An 11,896-nucleotide genomic window follows, 5' to 3' on the forward strand; every position below is an offset into this window, starting at 1 on the left:
AGCTTTTGTGCATTTAAGATTATTTCCTTAGGAGAAATTCCTAGAGGAGAAATTTAGAAGGGTCTCTAATGACTGTTGTTAAATTGTTTTCCAAAATGACTGAGCTTATTTCCACTTCTCTTGGCAGCGTGACAGTGTTGGTTCCACCACATTTTCGCCAGCATAGCATTGGCTGGTATTGGTAAGTTTAGGTACGAGGAGTGAAGTTGAGCTCAAAGAGAAGATAAAAGCTATCCTCTGTCTCTGGGGAGAGTATTCCAGGAAGGCAGAAAACTCATTCTGAGGAGGAAAAAATTGGGACATGTGGCAAAAGAGGGTCAGGATGGGGAAGGAAGACTTCGGCAAACTTTTTAAAAAAAATTTTTTTTTTTAATGTATTGTTTCTTACCTCTTGTTTTCCAGTCTAAGCCCTGGGAGCTTGTCATAAATTCTCTGCAGAGAGACCTGTGGACATGTAAAAGCAAGCGCGGCTCTTTGGGACCTACAGGACTCACAATCTTCCAGGGCTGGCCATCCAGTTGCCACTTGTGGGGAGAGCCTCCTTCCTCAGGAGCAGAAGCAGAGCAGAACCAGCAGCCATGGAGCAGAGACCAAGCCTGGCTGGAGGCTGGTGGCAGAACAGTAAGTGTCACAGTAGCAAAACGGCATTTTCAGAGGAAGTGGAGGTAGCAGCAGTGGGATGGGGGAACGAGGCAGCTTTTTGGGGATGGCCTTGCTGGGTCAGCTGGGAATGTGTGTGTGACCGTGTGTGTGCAATGTGTGCATGTGTGTTTGTGTGTGTAGAGGGAGCAGCAATGACCAGCATAGCCCCAGGGCTGAACTGGGCTAAAGAGCTGCAGGGTAATTAGAACAGCAGGCAGTAATAATTGTTATTATGTATGAAAGCACCTTTATTTGTAAAATTGTTTTATGTGCCAGGCTTGGTGACAGCTGTTGGCTTCCTGCTCACCCTGGCTAGTGGGGGCTCATCCTGGAAAGGGAGAGGACTGGTCAAGATGGTCCTTACCTTCTCATTCATTCATTCATTCAGTGAATGTTTACTGTGAAACAGGCCCTGGGGTATGACTCTGAGCAATATGGAAGATATCCTTTACTTTTCCTCCTCAGAGCTGAGTCCAGCAGGGCTGGTTTCATGCAGTTACATAGGGCTGTGGTCTCGAAGGGCTGTAAACTTGGTTTGATGCTCTGCCGTTACCATCTTGAAATTTGTAATAATTTTATCTTTGAATCTGGGCTTTGTTGGTGACGTCGGATAGGGCAGTGGAGCATCTGCGTGAGTAAAGGAGGCACGCACAATGCCTGCCGCACCTGCCGTTCTCCATTTGCATGTGTGTTCACGATGTCCCATGAACCTAGAATTCCCGCAGCCTCCTGTGGGAGCTCAGTGAGACGCAAAGCAAGCACAAGGTAGGTATGATATGAGTGTGTTACATTTACCACTTAGGAAGCAGGGAACCCACAGTGCCAAGAAGCTACACTTTCCATTTGAATCAGAACTTGTTTTGAATGCGGAAAGAAGGCGATGGTGTTCTGAGAAACCTGAATACCCATTGCACCCTATCAGATCCCTTCTTACTTGTGTCACTTCCCCGTGTTAGCTAACCACTATGCTGAAAATGATGACACGGGAGGAAGGAAAGGAGAGGGCAAGCCACAGTTCTTCCTCCCCACACATCAGAAACCTGATTGGTAAATGCGTTTTTGGAAGAGAAGGGAGTTGGTTGTGTGCAGCATTCCCGCTGCTTAGGTAAGAGCAAAATACTCATGTTTGTGTGAGGTACGAAGTGCAAATTGTGTGATTTTGGTGATTCCACATGTTTGTTAAATGTTCTTATATTTGCATTTAAAATTGGTATTGTGCAATATACAGAAGAGTGGTACAATTAACAGTAATAATTTTCTATTTTATTTCTTTTTTTAAACTTAGAATGACAGTAAATATTACTGACATTGGTGCAAAAGTAATTGTGGTTTTTGCCCTTACTTTTAATAGCAAATATAATAACACCATGACACGTAGGGCAAGCAAGAGAAATTGCAGGAAAAAAGAAAATGTTTCATATTTTAGCATCTTTAATGACACTTTTTGCCTGTTTTTTTGAACAAAGTGCTCTGCATTTCATTTTTATACTGGTCCTTGCAAATTCAATGGCCAGCTCTGAGGCTGAGTTCATGACTACAAGGAGGTCCATTCCTCTCTTTTCTTTTTTTTTTTTTTAAGATGGAGTCTCATTCTGTTGCCCTGACTGGAGTGCATTGGCACGATCTCAGCTTACTGCAGCCTCTGCCTCCCAGGTTCAAGCGATTCTCTGCCTCAGCCTCCCTAGTAACTGGGATTACAGGTGCGCTCCACCACACCTGGCTAATTTTTGTATTTTTGGTGGCGACGGGGTTTCCCCACATTGGTCAGGCTGGTCTCAAACTCCTGACCTGAAGTGATCCACCCACCTTGGCCTCCTAAAGTGCTGGGATGAGCCAGCATGAGCCACTGCACCTGGCTCCTCTCTCTTTGATTGCATCCTGGACCCTAGATACTTCCACTAGCTGATCTAGTCTGGTGGAGATGCCTTAGTAAGAGGTAGGGTTGTGAGGTACAAAGAACCCGAGACATGGATTGGTAGACTTGAGTTAGAATTCCATCTCTGGCTAAGTTGCTGTTGGCATGCCATCTACCTGCTCAGCGCTCCTGTTTTCTCATTTTAAGAATGGGACAGTGATGCCTACTTCTCAGGTAGTTGTGAGGATCGTCATCATTGTTATCATCGTTATCAGCAGCAGTGTAGGACAGGCACAGGAGGGTTAGGAAGGAAAAGGTACAGGCTTGTTGGGACAGATTTGGCAAGGTAATGATTCGAAGGTGGGTAGAGAAACTCACCCACCAATACAAGGTTGTGGCTACCATTCGATTCTGTGGGCCCAAGAATTAGTCTCGCATCTGTAAAATGGGCACCTACCATTGATTCCCATTTCTGCTCCCACCACCCATTCTGGGCAATCGCAAAGGGCTGGAAGAATAGCACAAATAGCAGCTCGCAGTCCCAGACTAAGTCACAAGGGGAAGCCCTAAGAAAGAGATCTACCATTTCCCAGTCCCAAATTATGTTCAGGTAATTATGCTGATAGGTAGAGCAGGTGAGACAATGTTGATTCATAAATACTTGGTTTACTGGTCCTGGGAGCAATTGTTTCAGTGGAAAAGTAGGTAGAGTATGTGTATTACCTACAAGTTCTGAGCACACAGGCTCAATTTAACCCTTTTATGGACAGTGCAAATTCTCCCTTTCATGAGCTTATTCTTTGTTGCACAAACACCTCCTGTATTAGTCTGTTCTCACACTGCTATGAAGAACTACCTGAGACTGGGTAATTTATGAAGAAAAGAGGTTTAATTGACTCACAGTTCCACATGCTTAACAGGAAGCATGACTGGGAGGCAACAGGAAGCATGACTGGGAGGCCTCAGGAAACTTACAATCATGGTGGAAGGTGAAGGGAAGCAAGCACCATCTTCCCATGGCAGAGCAGGAGAGAGAGAGAAAGGGGGCAAGTGGCACACTTTTAAACCATTAGATCTCGTGAGAAGTCATGATCACGAGAACAGCATGGGGGAAATCCACCCCCATGATCCAATCACCTCCCACCAGGTCCCTTCCCTGACATGGTGGGGATTATATTTCGATGTGAGATTTGCTTTGGGACACAGAGCCAGACCATATCACCTCCCAAACTGCTTTTCAGACAAAGGCAGAGTCACTGTGAAATGAATGAAGCTTCAATCCCTCCCAAGACTCCAGCGATGTGCTCATGTTTTTTGTAAAATTTACAATAGTAGGATTTGGGTTGTGAGTGGTTATGACTTCTGCTTCTTTCCACTCTAGCTTCTGCGTTGCCATACACTTCTCCTTGTGTCAGGTGCTGCTGGAGGTTGAGTGCATTTTGGAATCCAGATAAAGGGAGTTGAATGGGATAATTAGTGGGAGGTATTGCTGTGGATTGTGGTTCTTTCTGCGATTTGTGGTTCTTTCTGTGTATAGATATTTCTAGTCACCTTGGCACAAGAGAAGCTTCTAGGACATTCCTGCCATCCACTCTGTGAGTCTCCCTGAGTCAGGCCTGCAGGTGTGACAACAGAGATTATGTGGCCCTGGAGAAGAAATAAGATTTGACATAGAGAGAGCCAGATGCTAGTCTATGGAAAACGCGTCCATTCATCAGACGTGTAAAGTTAGAAGCAGTGGAATCATTTCTTGTCACTTGCCCAAAATAGATGTTCTTTCCTGTCAAGAATATTCATTAATGCAACATGTACAATTATAAACATACCACAATAAATTGCAATGGTTTTTTTCGATGGGAGTCATGTGATATAGACTTCATCAGAATTTTTGGTTGTAGAGCACAAATATGTGTGGCAGTGCTATAATCGATGAATATGTTTTTGCAGGAAGATGTTTGTGCATACCAAATATATTGAGCCATTAACAAATTCTGAAGCTGAAAAAATTTTTTCTGAATTTTGTTTAATAAAAAACAATTTAGTTGTACAGAATTGTACAACTGTCACCATGATCTAATTTCAGAACATTTTCATCACCCCTAAAACAGAATCCCTATACCCATTAGCAATCACTCCCTGTTTTCCCTCCCCTCAGGCCCTAGACACCACGGATCTACTTCTGTCTTTATGAATTCCCTTATTTTGGACCTTTCATATGAATGGGATTATATCATATATGGTCCTTTGTGACTTTTTTTTTTTTTTTTTGGAGATGGAGTCTTGCTCTGTCACCCAGGCTGGAGTGCAGTGGTGCCATCTCAGCTCACTGCAACCTTCACCTCCCGGGTTTATGCCATTCTCCTGTCTCAGCTTCCCGAGTAGCTGGGACTGCAGGCGCCCGCCACCATGCCCGGCCAATTTTTTTTTTGTACTTTTAGTAGAGATGGGGTTTCACCACGACTGACTTTTTAACTTGGTATAGTGTTTGTAAGGTTCATCCATGTTGCATCATGTATCAGTACTGAATTCTTTTTTATGATAGAATAATATTCCATTGTATGGACATGCCACCTTTTTTTAATCCATTAATGAGTTGGTGGATATTTGGGTTATTTCCACCTTTTGACTATTATGAACAATATTGTTACGAACCTTCATATACAAGTGTTTTCATTTCTCTTGGGTAGATACCTAAGAGTAGAATTTCTGATCATATGGTAACTATATGGTTAAATCTTTTGAAGAATTGCCAGACCGTTTTTCAAAGTGGCTCTACCATTTTACAGTCTCACCAGTAATGTGTAAGGGTTCCAATTTCTCCAAAGCCTCACCAACACTTAATGTGTGTCTTTTTGATTTTAGCCATCCTAGTGGGTATGAAGAATATCTCACTCCACATTTAACTAATGTTTCACTTTTTTACTTAGAGCTGTTTCGTTAACACATGGAGGGACTTCCATTATACTCAGCTTGTAGGGACAAGAATATAGACATTCGTAGTTGTTTAAGCAACCTACCAAGAAATTCAAACTTGTGTAGTTCATTCTCTTCAAGCCCTTGATTCTATTTGTTCAAACTCTAACTATATTCTTGTCTTATTTCATCTTTACAGTTTAAAAAATCCAGACAATGTGTAGACCCCTCTCAATATTTTACTGAAGGACAACTTTTTGAGCTGGGAGTATTCTATCCACCTCATTTTATTTTCATTAGTAGCAATCTAATAGAGCTGTTGTGATTACATGAGGTATTGTATATCAAATGTATAGTCCATTAGTTCAGTACATATTAGCTAAAAAAAAAAAAAAGATTGGATGCACTAGTCACATGGGGAGAGCGGCTTCACTTCAGGTCGCAGCCACCAGAGGAATCAACTCTGATACCTTGATTTCAGCTTCCGCTTTTATGAACTGTGAGAGAATACATTTCTCTTGTGTGTGTGTGTGTGTGTGTGTGTGTGTCTGTGTGTGTCTGTGTGTGTTTGTGTCTGTGCATGTCTCTGTATGTGTGTGTGGGTTTTTTTGTTTTTTTTGGGCTAGGATCTCAATTTGTCGTCCAGGCTGGAGTGCAGTGGTGCCATCACGGCTCACTGCAGCTTCAAACTCCTGGGCTCAAATCATCCTCCCACCCCTTCCAAGTAGCTGGGACTACTAATTTTTTAAAAATATTTTATAGAGACAAGTCCCACTGTGTTGCCCAGGTTAGTCTCGAACCCCTGGGCTGAGGTGATTCTCCCACTTTGGCCTCCCAAAGTTCTGGGATTACAGGCATAAGCCACCATGCCTGGCCTATTTTCTCTTGCTTTAAGCCACCCAGTTTGTGATAATCTGTTACGGCAGCCCTAGGAAACTTAGATACCAGCTATCAGGTAAGAAACCTGACTACCCTGATGCCACAATGCTCTGAAGAAGCCCAGGCTGGCTGTGTGAAGAGAGAGAGAGGTGCCCATGTAGCCCTCAGCTTTGCCAAATGAAGAAGTAATCTTGAACATCATCCCGTTGGATCCTCAACAGACTCCACTCTCAGCCAACATCCGACTGCAACACTCTAAGAGGCCTCATGTGACATCAGCCCAGCTAGGTCCAGGCAATGGACGGAACCATGAGAGATGATAACAAAGATGATTTGAAGCCACTGAGCTCTGTGGTGGTTTGTTTTGTACTAAGGTCTTGATACAAAACCACTGACCATAGCCTTCTGAAAATGGGGTCTAGCTCTCCTCATCTTTCTCATGAGAATCAGTTCTCATCCCTCTGCACTCTGGAATTCAGATGAACACCATTCTCTACCTCTTCATATGTATAGCAGACTGGCTCCTTTTTTCAGTGGGTTTACAGCCTGGTGGTAGGGGTAAACCATAACTGAAAAAAACTGTTTGGAATTCTTTCTAAACATCATGATAACAAATTCAAAATTATATGTCAGGCAAGTGTGATTAAAATGGTTTGTAAAGATGAGAAGATGATATAGTTTGGCTGTGTCCCCACCCAAATCTCATTTTGAGTTGTAGCTCCCATAATTCCCATGTGTTGTGGGAGGGACCCAGTAGGAGATAATTTAATCATGGGGGCAGTTTCACCCATACTGTTATTATGGTAGTGAATAAGTCTCACGTGACCTGATGGTTTTATAAGGGATTTCCCCTTCTGCTTGGCTCTCATTCTGTCTTGTCTGCTGCCATGTAAGATGTGCCTTTTGCTTTCTGCCATAATTGTGAGGCCTCCCCAGCCATGTGGAAATGTGAGTCCATTAAACCTCTTTTTCTTTATAAATTACCTGGTCTTGGATATGTCTTTATCAGCAGCATGAAAACAGATTAATACAGAAGAATTCCCTCTGGGAGGACTCTGAATTTTGAAGGAGGTGATGGGTATAAGTAAGGGGATGAGCTGAAAGGGCATTCAGAATGGGAATAACATGTGAGTTATTATAATATTACATTCCTTTGTTGGAGGAACAGACTGAAAGGAAGTTCACTGGACTCAGAGTGGCTACCATGGCCAACCCCCCTGGAGAAGATGGGCTACAGAAAGTTCTCTGTGCACAGGTGTCCTTTTTCTATCTTGTGACCCTATTTCCCTGGCTACTGCTGATCAGACTAGACCTTCAAGCCCTGGTCAAAGGCCAGTATCTCTGACAAAGGTTCAACCCTGGCTCCCTGACCCTCAGGGGTCCACGGATGGCTTTTAGCACAGGTGAACACCCTAAAATTGTGTGCAAAATTTACTGTTTCCCTTCATGTACTTTTCTGGTAAGCATATCCATAACTTATTACATTATCCATAACTTTTATCACATAAAAGGAGGGTAGGGCTTGACCCTGGAAGAGAAAAAACAGAATTTAAGGAAACAGAATGAGATCAACAACATGCACATAATGTACATTTATGAAAATGCACACATAATCATGCATTTATTTTGTAAGAGTGCAAACAAGAAGGTGCACATTGAGCACTTTGGAGAGGTTGCCTACGGTGGTGGAGGGGAGGGGGGAAATGGGAGTGTGGTTTGAAACCAAAAGAAGAAGAAAGAACCAGTATGTAGGTCAGTGGTGGCCTCTCAAGTGACCGGGCTGGAAAACTCTGGTCAATAGGGTACTCCTGGTTGGAAGATGGCCAACTGACAGATGGAACCCTTTCTCCAGGGAGTTTTTGACTGGAGGCCTGGAGAGTGGTGTGAATGGAAGCAGTTGCAGGATGAGAGCTGAGCCTGGCATAGCCCTGGGGAGGGGAGCAGATGCTTGCTTCTGCAGAGGTGAAAGATGGATGGGCTGCCACAGCTTTGCTTGGGTCACTGCAGCGACTTGAGCTAATGCAGAGGGAGAAGCTCCCTCATTATGCCTCCTTCAGTGCAGTCTTGCTGCAGACCTGGAATGCTGAGAGAGGCTCCTACGACTTGCATCCTAGGTTGCTTCAAGACAACAGCAACATAAATAATGTTCAAATGGTGAAGACACTGTGAACCTGTGAATGCAGCAAGGGTCCCAGGGTCTCAGGAAGTCAAATGCCCATGGGGGTAGACTTGGCCTGTTTTTGTGTCCCTGAACCTGGCTGCTTCTCCAGGTGGGCAAACCATAAGGCCTTGTTCATGTCCATTGGGTTAATGAAGCTGATTAACATGCATCAGGCTGAATGTCTGCAGAAATAATAGTGCTGCTCTCAGGCTCTCCTAAGCAGCACATCAGCTCACTGTTGTTGGCAGGAGGTCTGGAGAGAGGCAATATTTTAAAATGGGCTCTCGGTCAAAACAAAAGTTAGATCATTAGGAGAATTGTATTTCTCTGTGGAGGAGCTGGGGTTCACAGCTGGGATACTGCGTTGGCTCTTGCCCATTTTGGGAAGGGAGGAGACACATTTATACCCACATAAATTATATGTCAGGTTAATGACAAAGTGCTTATTTCCAGGCTTAATGGAACGGCATGGTTCTAGCCTGTGGCGGCCCTCTGAGGCACTAGCTGCCATTTGAGCATTCTTAATTAGTAGTGTGCTATGATGCAGTTTGTTATGAGCTATTCCCAGCTCCCCGGGGTGAGTCCATGTTCCGTAACAACTGCGATTCTCTACTTTTTTTTTTTTTTTTTTAAGTTAAGGAGTAGTTTGATTCTTTAAAATGTTCTTTTTCAAGAGCAGAAACACCACAATAGATCTCAATTTAGTAAAAAAAATACATAATCATTAATGTCACTTATAGTGGTTGGACAATATGGTCCCATCAAGATGTAGAAGGACCTCAAGGTGTGACCTCACCTCCCACTCAAGGAGAAAGGCGTAAAAAGGGTAACTCATGGCCTTTGAGGTCAACTGGACTGGGGTTTTGTTCTTGTTTTGTTTTTCAGCTGTGTGTCCTTGGAGTAGATTGTAAAAGAGTATTACACGGTACTTGGCACATATTGTAGGATCAATACATCTTGGTTGTTATTATAATTAATGTATGAAGCACTCAGTTCAGTGTCTGGCATATGTTAGGAGTTCTAACAATGCTCTTACCTTCCTTCTCTTGCATCTCTGAGAGCTGACTTTTCAGCGTTTGTCTAACCTGGGGAGTCACTGACTCTGGGGGCCAAAATGAAGTCTTACCCTTCACCTGAGGTGTGAATTCTTAATCTTTAGCATCCTCGCCTTGTGATCTTATAGACCTTCTTGAGTACCTAATACATGAGAAATTCACATCTCTCCGAGGCAACCTATTCCCTCCTTAAGCAGCTCTGAGAAAGGAAATTCAGCTCCATCGTGAAAGCTGTCCTCTTGCTCCTGCTCTCATAGAGAATCAACATATGTTTATTGAATAATAAATATTCATTGTGTAGGAAGAACTAGTGGAGGATACAAAGGAATTTAATCTATGTTTCTTGACCTTAAAGGGGAGTAAAGAATTACACCCAGGGAAAGATAAATGAGAACAGAAGATGGCTTTGACACAGCAGGAGCTGTGGGGACCAGTCTCTGCATCCCTGAGCTTCACTGATTAGGATGGCTACAGGAAGGAGGCGAGGAATTTGGCTTTCTTGATATGACCTGCCAGCAACTCAGGCTCTAATTCAGTGCAGAGAATTATTGAGAAAGCTTTAAAAAATTTATTACTATTTTAAAAATTTACCTAATGATTATGACTGTGTTGTGTCTTAGTCTGGGATTTGTAAAAAACAGGCTGTAAACAAAGTTTGTGTGCTAAAGCTGGGGCTGGCACACTTTGGCCTTTGTCACCTATTTTTGCACAGGCTGTGAGCTAAGAAACCCCACAACTCAGTGATTTAAATCAGGGTTTGGCGGCCAGGTGCGGTGGCTCACACCTGTAATCTCAGCACTTTGGGAGGCTGAGGCGGGTGGATCACGAGGTCAGGAGATTGAGACCATCCTGGCTAATATGGTGAAACCCTGTCTCTACTAAAAATACAAAAAATTAGCCAGGCGCAGTGGCGGGCACCTGTAGGCCCAGCTACTCGGGAGGCTGAGGCAGGAGAATGGTGTGAACCCAGGAGACAGAGGTTGCAGTGAGGCGAGATCATGCCACTGCACTCCAGCCTGGGTGACAGAGCAAGACTCTGTCTCACAAAAAAAAAAAAAAAAAAAATCAGGGTTTGGCAAACTATGGCCTAGGGGTCAAATCTAGCCCACTGCCTGTTTTGTACTGCCTATGAACAAATAATGGTTTTTTCCTTTTTTGTCTTTTTTTGAGACAGAGTCTCTCTCTGTTGCCCAGGCTGGAGAGCAGTGGCACAATCTTGGCTCACTGCAACTTCCATCTTAATTGTGAATTGTGTTAAAACAATTCACCTGCCTCAGCCTCCCAAGTAGCTAGGACTACAGGTGCGCTCCACCATGCCCAGGTAATTTTTGTATTTTTAGTAGAGATGGGGTTTTGCCATATTGGCCAGGTTGGTCTCAAACTCCTGACAGGTGATCTGCCCACCTCGGCCTCCTCAAATGTTGGGATTACAGGCGTGAGCCACCACTCCTGGCTGTGGTTTTTCCATTTTTAAATGGTTGACAAAATATTATAAGAAGACTAATACAGGCATATCTTGTTTAATTGTACTTCACTTTATTGCTCTTTGCAGATACTGTATCTTTTACAAATCGAAGGTTTGTGGTAACTCTGCATTGAGCAAGTCCATCAGTGCCATTTTTCCAGCAGCATGTGCTCTTTTTGTGTCTCTGTTTCCCATTTTCGTGGTTCTTAAAATATTCCAAACTTTTCCAGTATTATTATATCTATCACAGTGTGATCAGTGATCTTTGTCGTTATTATAATTTTAATTGTTTTAGGGTGCCATGGACCCTGTCCATAGAAGATGATGAGCTTAATCAATGTTGTGTGTGTTCCCCACTCAGGCCTTCTTATTCCTTGAGACATAACAATATTGAAATTAGAGCAATTAATAACCCTGCAATAACCTCTCTCTTTTCAAGTGAAAGGAAGAGTCTCACCTCTCACTTTAAATCACACAAATGATAAGAAAGCAAAACAATCTATTGCTGATATGGAGAAAGTTTTAGTAGTCTGGACAGAATATCAAACCAGTCATAACATTCCTTTAAGCCAAAGCCTAATCCAGAGCAAGGCCCTAATTCTCCTTAATTCTGAGAAGGCTAAGATACTTAGAAAGAAACTTCAGAAGAAAAGCTGGAAGCAAGCAGAGGTTGGTTTATGAGGTTAAAGAAAGAAACCATATCTATAACATAAAAGTACAAAGTGAAGCAGCAAGTGCTGGTGTAGAAGCTGCAGCAAGTTAACTAGATGAGCTAGCTAAGATCATCGAGAAGGTGGCTACACTGACCAACAGATTTTCAGTGTAGATGAACCAGCCTTCTATTGGAAGAAGATGTCATCTAGAATTTTCATTGCTAGAAAGAAGTCAAAAAGTTTCAAAGCTTCAAAAAATAGGCTGACTCTCTT

Source organism: Pongo abelii, chromosome 8 (assembly GCF_028885655.2).
Source record: "Pongo abelii isolate AG06213 chromosome 8, NHGRI_mPonAbe1-v2.0_pri, whole genome shotgun sequence".
NCBI lineage: Eukaryota > Metazoa > Chordata > Mammalia > Primates > Hominidae > Pongo > Pongo abelii.